Source organism: Bos indicus, chromosome 5 (genome assembly GCF_029378745.1).
Source record: "Bos indicus isolate NIAB-ARS_2022 breed Sahiwal x Tharparkar chromosome 5, NIAB-ARS_B.indTharparkar_mat_pri_1.0, whole genome shotgun sequence".
Classification (NCBI taxonomy): domain Eukaryota; kingdom Metazoa; phylum Chordata; class Mammalia; order Artiodactyla; family Bovidae; genus Bos; species Bos indicus.
Window position 1 is genome coordinate 81,811,368 of NC_091764.1, and position 12,596 is coordinate 81,823,963.

The window sequence follows — 12,596 nt, forward strand, 5'->3', positions numbered from 1 at the left end:
ATGGTAAAAACTCAATTCAATAAATAAATGATGAATTGAATTGTTAATCTCATTAATTCTTTCCAAGATTAACATAAACCTTTATGAGAGCTTAGAGTTAAGGCTCTAAGATAGGTGTGGTCCACATTCATCCTGTGTGCATTAGCAGGATAATTTGGCTTTAAGATGCTTTCTTCCCCGTGACCACAAATATGACCCAGAAGCAGGGACTTTCAAGCTGGAATTCTAATGCTCTTCCTGATTATGGAATGGGCTTAGGTGGGGGAAAAAATTTATAGATCCTAAATAAAGGCAAAGAACTATCTGGAGAAATTTAGACTTTGATCAGATCTTTCCAATTCATTTCCTTTCAGCTTTGCCCATCAGCTGGATCTTCCTTACTAAAACTAGTGGTTGAAAATCCCTGAGGAGGGAATATCAAAACTTCAACAAGTTCAGACAGATTTAAGTTCAAACAAAATTCTCTACACCATTTGAGATTTTTCCCTTTTTCTCCTTACCATCCGGTTCCCTCATTTAAAATAAATAAATTTATATTAAAAAAATAAAATAAAAGGTTTGGGTTTTCCCCCTTTTCTTGTTCAGTTCAGTTTAGTCACTCAATCATATCTGACACTTTGCGACCCCATGAACCGCAGCATGCCAGGCTTCCTTGTCCATTACCAACTCCCAGAGCCTACTCAAACTCACGTCCATTGAGTTGGTGATGCCGTCCAACCATCTCATCCTCTGTCGTCCCCTTCTCCTCCCACCTTCAATCTTTCCCAGCATCAGGGTCTTTTCAAATGAGTCAGCTCTTCGCACTAGGTGGCCAAAGCGTTGGGAGTTTCAGCTTCAGCATCAGTCCTTCCAATGAATATTCAGGACTGATTTCCTTTAAGATGGACTGATAGGATCTTCTTGCAGTCGAAGAGACTCTCAAGAGTCTTCTCCAGCACCACAGTTCAAAAGCATCAATTCTTTGGCACTCAGTTTTTTTATAGTCCAACTTTCATATCCATACATGACCACTGGAAAAACCATAGCTTTGACTTGGTGACCTTTGTTGGCAAAGTCCTTTTCTTGTAGAACGGTGTATTTGCTGAATACACTGATTTCTGCCCTTTGGTTTCTATTCCTTGACTTCCAATTCTTATCTCTCTATTCTAACCCCAACCTCAAGGTTTGTTGTTATGTCTGAGCAGTCCTTAGATACCATGGTTACCCAAAGGGTCAAACTGACTCCCCAAAACTGAACATTGCTGATTCATGGGATGCCATGGGGATTACACTGCAGCTGAAATAGCTGTCCTAACAAAGATCCTCAGATAACAGCAACTGTTGAAAAAGACCAGCTCCTGTTACAAATCAATTAGCTACCCTTTATTTAAAAGATATTCAGTATGGTATTCATGCTGGGAATCAAGGAGACTGGTATTTCCTGAACTGATTTACACAATGCTAATATTTATCAGGTAAAGGAAGGAAAATATTGAAAGAGTAAAAAGCCAAACAAAAATTCTCAATCTTAAAGTCATTTTCACTGTCTAATTGTCCCAATGTATTATCAAATACTCATCTGAATGGCTGAGGAGGGAATAATTTAGATTAAGATCTATGTATTTCTATGTAGAATAATGGTCAAATGTAATATATGTATTTAATTAAATATCTCAATGAGGATTTAACTTTACCTGCATTATTTCATTTAATCATTATGACAGCTTTATGAAGTATGTGCCAAGGCTATCCACATTTCAGAGGTGAATAAACTAACTCTGAGAGGTTCTGTGCCTTTTTTAAGTTTACAAAACTAGCTGGTGAAAGGAAGAGCCAGGGCTAAATTCTAAGGCTTTGAGTCACTTTTTCCACCGCCCACGCTGCCAATATACAATCATGACAAAATATATATGAATATAGCCCTCATTGCCTAAACACAAGTAGCAAAAATTGAAAGCCAACAGATTGCAGTTGAGGAGCTCCTTCCTTCAAGTGGAGCCTGTGGCTTTGCCTTCCTGTCTATTTCCCTTAGATTTAATGTTAGATAGCAATGATGTTTCTTTGAGGAGCATTTAGGAGAACCTAATGAATGAGCAATATTCCCAGGGAGACTTGGAAAGTACAGCATGCTGAAGGCTGGCTGTGACACCAAGGAACTTTTGCCCCCTGAAATTGCCATAGCACTCAACTTTCCCCCTGATTTTCAAATATTTATATTTCAATGATGTTCAGATTATTTGAGCTTGATCCTTTAAATCAAGAATAGGACACCTTATTAAACATAGGGTGGTCTGATGTCTCTTAAAAGCAACACTTAAGGTCATGCTGCTCTATAATCTCCAGTTTGTAATATGAAAAATAGTTTCCACTACCCTTGGTTCTCTGCCGAAAATGTTGCCAACTTTTACTCTTTCTACAGCTTCTATTAGAGCTTGAGATAGGCCCCATTCAAACACTGTCCCTGCCAAGAACTCTAGCCCAAGATCTATGAAGACTGAGCAAGACAGCAACTATGATTTTCAAGTCCTATCCAATGAGGTATCTTTAACAGGCAATGTTGCTTGCATTTTAGGTTTTAACCGATCGGACTATGCAATAGCCTTTCTTGACGGGGCTGAAAAAGAACTCAACAATAAGGTTTCAGGCATTTACAGATGTCTGAAACTCCAGTGAGAGGTAGGGTTATAAGAGATAGGATTTGTAGATCAGATTTACTTTAGCTTTTTAACATAATTCTTCATTCTATTGAATTAACGTAGCAAATATATTAAGCCCAAAACTCCATGATAAAGTGGAAGGCTACTGCTCAGAGCTATTGTAAGGAAAATGTAGCACTTAAACCATAGCCACAACAGGTCATTTGAGGAGAAAATGTGGTTTTTTAAAACAACTGAAAAACGCATTCATAGACATTATGATACAATTGGATGCGGTAGCCCTTGAAAGGAGGTATGAAAGGAACTGACTCAGGTATGATTCTATTCTGCCCAGCTCAGCTGCCATGACAATAAAATGTATTTACTTGCTGTAGGAAAAAAAGACAAATTCAACATCCTTAAGGCTTTGGTTGGTTAATGATTCAGCTATGATGGAAGCACCTAAAGGAGAGTAGCGAGTCTTTTCCCATTAGCAGGAATCCTTACTGGGGTGTGGTGAAATAACATTCTCCATTTTGGCTGCATGATCTGATAATGGAGACTATTCTAATTGTATTATAGTTTGGAGGGCAAAATGAATGTACACAGGAATGAAAATAGGACCACCTTTGGTGATAAAACTAATTCATTTCTGGGCAAGTCTAACTTATTATTACATAGGATATTTTAAAAGATTATTTAAATGTGTGTTTAAACTGACATTACTACCAAAGGATTATCAGTAATCCTTTAGTTTATTGATGTAAGATACTAAGAAGTGTGTGGCAATTGTGAAGAAAATTTCCAACTCAGGGTAGAAATCTGTCTTATCAAAGAAATATGCCTACATGTTGTATACCAGGATGTGTATTTAAAGGGAAAGTATTTTCACCATTGAATCTCCATTTATCCTTTCATTCTTTGACATATTTATTGACTGCCTACCATGTGCAAGCCCTGGTCTAGGTTCTGGAGGTACAACAGAAACAGACAAAGATCCTGGATTTCACAGAGTTTGCATTTATTACAGCGGAAGCAGACAGACAATAAACAATGGGAGTAAAACATTTCCTTTGTCAAAATTCAAAGATTTATAATAAAAATATCAAATATTTAGCAAACAAGAAGGAAGAGATTCACAGTTCTGACGAGACTGCAAATTCCATGTTATCAGTGTAACCCCAGGACCTACAGGTGCCTGGCCTAGTAGACATTCAAGAAATATTTGTTGAATGGCTGAATGAACAAGTGAACAGACTTCATGTTCTCTGAAAATAGCCCTGACACTACATCTCAACCTTGTACAAGATTACTAGATTTTGTTTTCTACTACTTTTCCAAAAAAAAAAAAAGATTTAAAGTAACTTTCAACAAAAAGAGAGAAAATTTAAGCAATAAAGGAAGAAATGTAGTCATAGTGTGTGGCTTCCAAAAAAAATACACAGCTCAGACATAATAGGTGATAAATAGCTTAAATTAAAGTATATTTCATAGCAATTTCCAAAAAAAAATACATACATATTTTTCACATGACTTTAAAATATATGTATATTATGTCCCTCAACAGAAGTTGAAATGGACAGGTCCCAACATGAGGCTGAAAAGAAAGGGAAAGAAATTATCTTGAATAAGGCACTTCTATGGACATCAGAGCAACAATGCTGTGCGTGTGGCTTTTTTAACATTCTAAGAATAGAACTTAGCATAAAGCAGAACCTCAATACATGTTGATATGAGACCATCAGATAAGACTGATTCTTGAGCTATTTCTATAGTGTATAATAAGATCATGTAATCAGGGGAGAAAGAATGCTCATCTTTTCATTTTGGCCTGTTGAGTTACAGCATCCTACAGTTTGCTTTCAAGTGAAGATGCTCAGAGTCTCAAAGCCCTTGATGGAAAAATGGTCCTTCTCAACCTCTTCAATTAAGTGCATAGCTTTCAGGAACCCACATAAATGGGTGAGAGAAGGTAACAGTTGCCTTAGTCAGCCACATCAGCCAAATCAACCTTTATAGATCAGGGGATATAAGATATGCAAGTCAGATCCTGTATCATACTAGAGAGTCCCATAGAATTTGGTCCCATAGAATTTGGTCAGACAAAACCAAATTCAAATCTCAGTTCTAGTAATTATTTACCCCAGTCAGGAAAGACAATGCGGCAGTCCGTTGTGAATGAAATGATGCTGTTTGAAGTCTTCACAGTCATAGGGTATAGGAGTTCAACAATATTTGTAATTACTATTATTGAACATAGATAGCATCTAGGATATTTTGGAGACCTATGTTCTGAGATATCAGCAGGAAAGAAACTTAGGATAATCCTATGGTGAGGTGAAAAGAATAGGCTTCATTAAACTTTGGAATATAAACTAGACAGGATTTTTAGATAAACCAGCCATCTCAAAAAGGAGGTGCTTTTTACTTACACAGAGGAGAAACACTGGGAAGTTTTAGATGGTGAAAAAAGATATTGGATAGGATAGCTTATAAACTAAAGTCAAAGCAGTCTACCCAAGTTCAGATCAGCAGGGAATAAAGTCCCTATGGTATCTTGCTATTCCCACCCTAAGTGTGTCCAAGAGATTGGACACACTAAGGAGTCCAAGAGATTGTTTTTAACCAGCACACAATACACCTCATTCTGTTCTTTGAAAAAGTCCTGAAAGTTAACATGGAAAGAAAGACAAAGGTATTACCATATCTTATGGGCAATGGGAATTTAATGGGCCAGGCATGGGTGTTCTTATTGACAAAGAAGCCTTTCCTTTCCTTTAACTTCATTCTTTCTCCCCTCTCCTTCCATCTTCTCTTTTCTTTCCTTCTATTTTCTCTTTTCTTCTCTACCTGATTCTGCAAGGGTCTAAAAGGGAATGATTTCCTCATTGTTATTTGCCACTGGATTCAGGATAAGTCAGGTGTTAAAATATGCTGTCCAGATTTTAGTTTGCTTAAATTAGACCTGATGCCTTTTTCATTCTTCTTTTCCATGTTTCCTAATATAAAGAAGTGTAGCATTCAGATGAAAAATAGATGGGTCATCAAGACAAGTTCTCCCATTGGAGAATAGGAAACTAAACCCGTGATGACTGTGAATGAACTCTCTGAGAACCAAATGAAACTCACAGAAATAGAAACCAGATGTAAGCAATCATGAATCCAGGGCACTACACTGCCTCTAGTTTATTTTTAGCTGAAATGTTATTAGAGTATTTTTCAGTACCATAATTAATTTTCAAGGATTGCCATTAATTAACCTCACAGTACAAAATGGAGCAAGAAAATTTTTACATATAAGGCTTAGTAGAAAATGTTGATTTTTAAAGTAGTTTGCTGTGTGTTTGGTGGTACTGGTGGGTTGTTCTATGGTTTTTAGTTTTCCCACTTTGACCTAGAAATAATGAATCTCTAACCAGAATGTAATTCATCTTTAGATAATAGTGACTGTTTATATATTTAGGATATGTCAACCTCCTCAAGGCTAGGAAGTATCATAGCCTAATATAATATTTGGCTTTCGAGTTCTGGGTATGTAACAAGAGGACCAACAGTCTTGTTAGCTAAAATCAACCCAAAATATTAGAGTTTGGACATGAACTTGGCCTGCTCATGCCAGAGGGAATACAAGTACCTTCTTTCAGGCTCTGAATGAAATCATTAATTATGTCAGCAGCTCCAGCGATAGACCTGGAGACACTTTGCCCTACTTAGCAAACAAGCTACCTTCTCAACTGTTTAAAAGTCTGGGGAAGATCTTAAAGATTCATACTCACTGTACTTACACAGCCCTTTCCCCACAAATCCTCAGACTCTCCTTGATCTGGAATCTCTTTGGTTTCACCACACCGGGGTTGGAATGAGATGAGGGAACTCTGTGGTCGTGGTGCCCAGACTGTGTATTATAGACCTAAAAGTACATCCTGGCGTACCTCGACAATGAATCCCTTTTAACATGAGGGGTTTTGGGAATCATATCAACTACACTTGAGTTGCTGCTTCATTTAAGGACATGCTAGACCTTTTAAAGGGCAATTTTAGCTGCTAAAGACATGTACATTTTTGCCATTTAAAATACAGCTTTACAAAGAATGTGACCTGTGTTTACAGGACAAAAGAAAAAAAAATTATCCTTGCCACAAAGAACAGCTTCCTTTTTTAACCATTAAAAGTGCCTTGGCAGTTCTATATACAATTAACGACTTAGCAGAATTAGCAGAATAAGAAGTAAAGGAGCAAAGCGCAACAAAATTCTGCTAAGGTCAGTAAATTTTCTTAACAAGTACTTCCACACAATAATTGATCTCAATGTATTTTGGTGAATTATGAATCCGCATTTCCCCCACATTTACCAGTCTTTGGGAAGTGAAGCACAGATGAAATGAAGAGAGAAATATCTTCAGGAAAGCAATACCATGCACCAAGCATTAAGGAAAGACAGACTTTTAAGACTGTCCAACAGACAGGATGGGCTTCCCTGATGGCTCAAACTATAAAGAATTCACCTGTAATGTGGGAGACCTGGGTTCAATCCCCAGGTTGGGAAGATCCCCTGGAGAAGGGCATGGCAACCTACTCTAGTATTCTTGCCTGGAGAATCCCATGGACATGGGAGCCTGGCAGGTTGCAGTCCATATGGTTACAAAGAGCTGGACATGACTGGGCGACTAAGCACAGCACAACAGATGGGATGCCCTCATCCCTGATCCACTATGAGTTTTAAAAGAATATGCCTTACATAAGGTTTTCAGCTGCTGAGAAATGAGCTTCATATATGAATTTGAGGAAGTAGATCTAAAATAATTAAAAACATACTTTCATTTCTCAAAAGTGCAGGTAGAGAGAAATGCAATCCAATTCGATTCCACAGATACCTTCTGAAGACCTTCTCTGGGCTCACAGCAGTGCTAAGCACATTGGGAAGATAAGCAGAACACAAACAAGAGATCGATAGACTTTATTTTCCTTTTTTAGCTGATAGACAATTATACTAATTAAATGCTTTCCTCTTGGGAGCGGAAAAAATGTCTGGCAGTTTTAACAGAGCTGCTGATGGGAAGGATTAATACCCTCTCTAATAAACAGATAAAAGAATGAAATCTTTAAAATCTAATAAGCTGTTGGAGAAAGCTAATTTTTTAAAAATTCAGGAAACTGAAGGAAATTGGCTGAACTTTAAAGGGGAAATTCTCCATTGGTATCAACACTGGACAAAGGAAAATGCTAAATTACCAGTGTGTGTTGGGGAGGTGGGGGCGGGAACTTTCTAAATTATAAGAGCAGGTAAAGAATAGAACGAAGTCTATTTATATCAATCTATTTTTTTCTTCTTTCATAGAAAGAAGAGTAAAGAGATATATGGAAGAAGACTAGCTAGCAAAGGATTCATAGAACAAAGCTGAACTTCTAAATTGCAAAACAACAATAATAAAATATTATTAGTCCAGTTTATTTCACACTTTTCAAAGAATAGGGTACACATTCAAGCCTTATTTTGTTAATTTTTATAAATAGAAAAAAAGAAAGTAAAATGTTAATATCCATTTTATTGATATGTGGAAATATTCCATTTTCCTTCACTAATTATTATACAAATGCAGAAACTGAGAGAAGAAAAGCTATGAAAAATTATTGACTCATAATACTTTCTGTTTTGCACGAGGCATTCTCAGAGTTATTAATAAGTACACACATTCTTTTTTTTTTTTTTTTTTTTAAGCATCACACCACAATAAGAAAGAAGGGTAAAAGCAGCAAGCAATGATGTGTTCCTATCTGATGTCTTGTTCAGAGACATAAAAGATTCTGTTACGTTCTGCTTGTTAGTTAAATGTCCTCATAAATAAAGGCACAACTCTCAAATAAGAGTTATAAATGTTTACAATAATATTTTTAGTTTCTTTGGTAGTATTTAAAGAAGTCTGTTACTCAATGGAGATGAGATCGCTAATAGAGATAAGTAGTGCCGAAATTGCCAAGAGACATTAAAAGACAAAAAGGTAAAATGTGATAATTAAAAAGGCAAAACATGCTCTGTCTTAATATGTATAAGGGTTTAACTTCATAAACATTTCTTCTTAAGATCATGTCATAAGAACCAGGCAGAATTGTACTTCACAGAGAAGAGACCTACAATATGGCAAAAAAAAAAAAAAAAAAATTTGTTTCCTCCTTCCCTACGAGTGGCCATCAGACACTACTCGGCACTGATAAATAATAAAGAAGTCGCTCCTCTGAGCAACAGTATTTTACAAAGGACCCCAACCAACCCTTGGAAAGGAATTAACCAAAATCTCTGAGACGCCTGACAACCCCAGAACTTTCCCTACTCAATAGAAGCGTCGTGCGTCACCCTAGAGATACCACACGGATCCAAAAGCGATGGCCAGTTCCTAGATTCTTTTAACAAATATGAGAAGCATCATAAGAGCAGTGACTGCTTCTCGCTCTTTTGAGAACAGAACCTTAGTGTAGGGAAGGGAGGTAAACTGCTGGCTGCACCGACATTTCTTTAAGCCCAAGAAGTGTCGGCTGAGGGGGAAAGACATCTTCAGGAAGGAGCTAAAAGGAAACCCACAATTTGGACTCGAGAGTTTATTTTCCGCCTATATCTGGAATTCTGCCCCGTTTGCGTCCCAGAGCGGTGCAAAGGAACACGTGCAGCCGGTGCCCGGCTCACACCTGCTGGGTGGCCGGCAGGCTGGGGCCGGAGAAGTGGCGGCCCCCGGCGCGGGGGTCTGCGCCTCGCCGGGACCGCCCAGGACGCACGTCAAGGCGCCTTAACCACCATGGACAGCTCACTGGCTTCCCTCGGCCTGCGCGGAGCCGCTTGCGAGCTCCGCGGGAGCCACTGGAGAGGTTGCTTTCTACATGCTGGAGAGATGCCATGTGTTTCACGGTCTACACTCCCCGCGATCGCCAAATGCGACCACCGATCAACTATATATTGACAGAGTGGGCTTCAAGAATCAATAACCTGTCTCTTTGCCCTCACATCAGGCCTTTTAAGGTGCCACCGGATACTAAGAATCCGACGGAAAATTGGCAGAGAACTTTGTTCCACGTCCCTTCGTTTCCTCCCCGGAGCCCGCGCCATCCCTCTCCCCGCCTTGGCTTTGCCGATCATGTTAAATGAAATAAAGCAGACGGGCTCCCCGGCTCCGGGAGCGCGGAGCCGGACGGACGCTCGGGAGGCGGGCCCGAGGACAGCGAGTCCCGGGGGCTCCAGAAGGAGGGATCGAGCCTGCACACCCCTCTGGGGACCGGCCCTGGACGCGGACGGGCCGGAGGTGGAGTATAGCCGCCCCACCCTCTGTCCCCCACCCCCACTGGGAATTTACTGCCACTGTCCGCCAGGGTCTGATGTCAAGTTTGAGTCATCGATTGCCCAGGAGGGAGAAGGGAGGGGACAGCCTGCTAGGGGGCGTTTCGCTGGTGCCTCCGACCCTGTGCTCGGGACACACTGTTCCCGACGCTTTCTTTTTTCCCCGGCAGCAGGAAGCAGGGCCCTTCTGGGAGGAGGGACCGTCTCTATAACGCGTGCGAAGCCACGCAGTCAACCCAGAGGGATGGGAGCGCGAAGGCCTGGGTGCTACAGCCGCGGACAGAAGGATTCTGTGCGGCCATCGAAGTCCAGATGCTGAGGGAGAGACGCCTGAAAACCCAACGAACGTAGCTACACCCGCCGGGGGGCTCCCAGGCCTCTAAACTTTCCATCAGGTCTACGGTCCCCGGGTACCGTATACGCAAGGGTGACCTAAGTCTGCAGTGGCAGGTGGGGACTGATAAAAATCGTCCTGTCGTGTCACGCTTCTTCCAAGACCCGGGACTCCAACCACAAGGCGACATAGGCTTCCCCTTCCTGCACCCAGAGCACAACAATCAGGCCTGAAAACCCGGGAGAGGACGCGCAGGTTTCAAGTCTGCCTTATTTCTGACAGGAATCCCAGAAAGAGGAGGGAGTGTCCAAAGACGTAATCACAAGCTCAAGCGAAATACGCACAGCACCCCCTCGAAGGGTGGGAGGCCAAATACCATTTCTGCCCGTGCGGATGGGCTCCCGTTCGGTGCTGCCTTGGGGAGAGCCTGAGAGCTGGCCCAGTATGCAGGGGTGAGGGGTGGTGTTAGGAATGTGAACTGCTTCCGAAGTCCCGGCGACTCCAGACAGCAGGGCTCAGATGGTAAGAAAAGATGACTTTGCTCACAGAGGAGCTGGGTCCGGGCCAGGAAGACTGTGTGGCAGGCCCGAGATCAGTTTCAGATGGAGAGGTTGTCACCTGAGCCATGTGGGACTCGGAACTCTCCTTGTGGTGTCCAAGTCCAGAACTGCCTGCTTCTGGGAGCCGGAACTGGGCCCAGCCACGGGCATTTAGCGAGCATCAGTCCAAGAGAGCAGGACTCTCACTACACAACCATTTTCTCTCTCCCCGTGTCTCTCTCTTTCTCTCTCCCACACAGTCTCCATCCCTAGCTGGAAGACTCTTTCTCATTCATGTTTTGATGGTCGTGGGTTTGGGAGGTTGCACCAGTACTTGATCTTGGAGAACTTGTCAGAGAACCCCTTTCTTACAGACCTGCTCATCTCACATTGGCTTGCGCCCTCTGGGAAAACTGCCTTACCCATGAGCTTTCTGGTCCTGTCTGGGGAAAGCTGAACATTGCCCAAAAAGTAGGGAAAGACCAGGAAGGTGTGAGACCCACTTTGCCAATAAGAGAAACCCATCAGCTTGATGGTGTCTAGGCACTTCTCTCTGAGGCAGCCCTCTCCCTGCCATCAGCCAGTCCTGTTCTTATAAAGACAGCCTAGTTTGAGTCCTATCCTCATCTATAAAGAGATTTAGTAACAAAACACACCCTTTCCTGCCCCTCTTGGGGATTTAAAGGCATTACTTTAAACTTTCCTCTAGGTTCTTGCTACCTAGAGGTCAGATCTCAAATCCTAATCCAGGCCATAGTTCAAAGTGATTTGAACCATGTTCTAGTGTGATCAAATGATAATTTTACTTGAGCTAATTATGCAAACTTCTTTATGCAAACAAAGAGAGAAAAGAAAGGATGCATTGTGTTGTTCAGTTTCATAGGATTTGAGAGCTATAACTTGGAAATTGGCAAATGTTAAATTTGCATGTTTATTGGTAATAAGAAGGGAATTTCTGAGCCCAGGTGCACTTTTAAAGAGTTTAAGCTACCTTTTTTTCATTTGAATGTTTATTTGTTTGCTTGTTTGAACCTGGGAGGAAAAATGGAAGAAAGATAAGGAAGCTAAACATAAATGCTAGAGGTTTTTTCCCCTAAATTGCAAGAGAAGATATCTCTAGAGATAGACATCAACTGGTTATGTAAACACGAATTTAAGAGTAAAAGAGCACTTAGAAATTTAGAACATCTCCTTTTAAAATTGGGATATTATGTTGCCATTGGAGATGGGAAGATGGAAGTCTGGGGCTTGCTCATGGGCTAGGCATTCATGTAGGTGTAGGTCTCACAAGCTAAACTGTCTTCACATGGCAAGGCTTCAGATTAAAGTCTGGACTTCAAATCCTCCTTTGCTAAGGTGCATTTATGTGATACAAGGCCTAAGCAAACATTCAGGCTCTGTTGGCACATCTTCTATTCCTAAGCCTTAAAAAAAAAAAAAAAAAAAAGCCAGTAGTGTGGAGTCATCTCATTTACAGTCATGTGTCTTCAGCATTACCATAAAGGTTATTCAATTATATTGGGAACTAGATTATGATGTCAGAAAAATATCCTTCTCAGAAAGGTATATATTGAGGGTATATTTGAAGAGAATCTCAACTCTGAGTGATACACAGGGCTGCTTTAGAAGACGGACCTGCTTTCTAATAATTGCCTTGAGTGAGAACAGAAGTCTCCTTACAGGAAATTTTTAATTCATTTAAGACTTAATTTTACTTTTTTGAAGAACAAAACAAAAAAATTATTTCTGGAAGAGACTGCTGCAAAGATCTCCCTCCTTTGGCC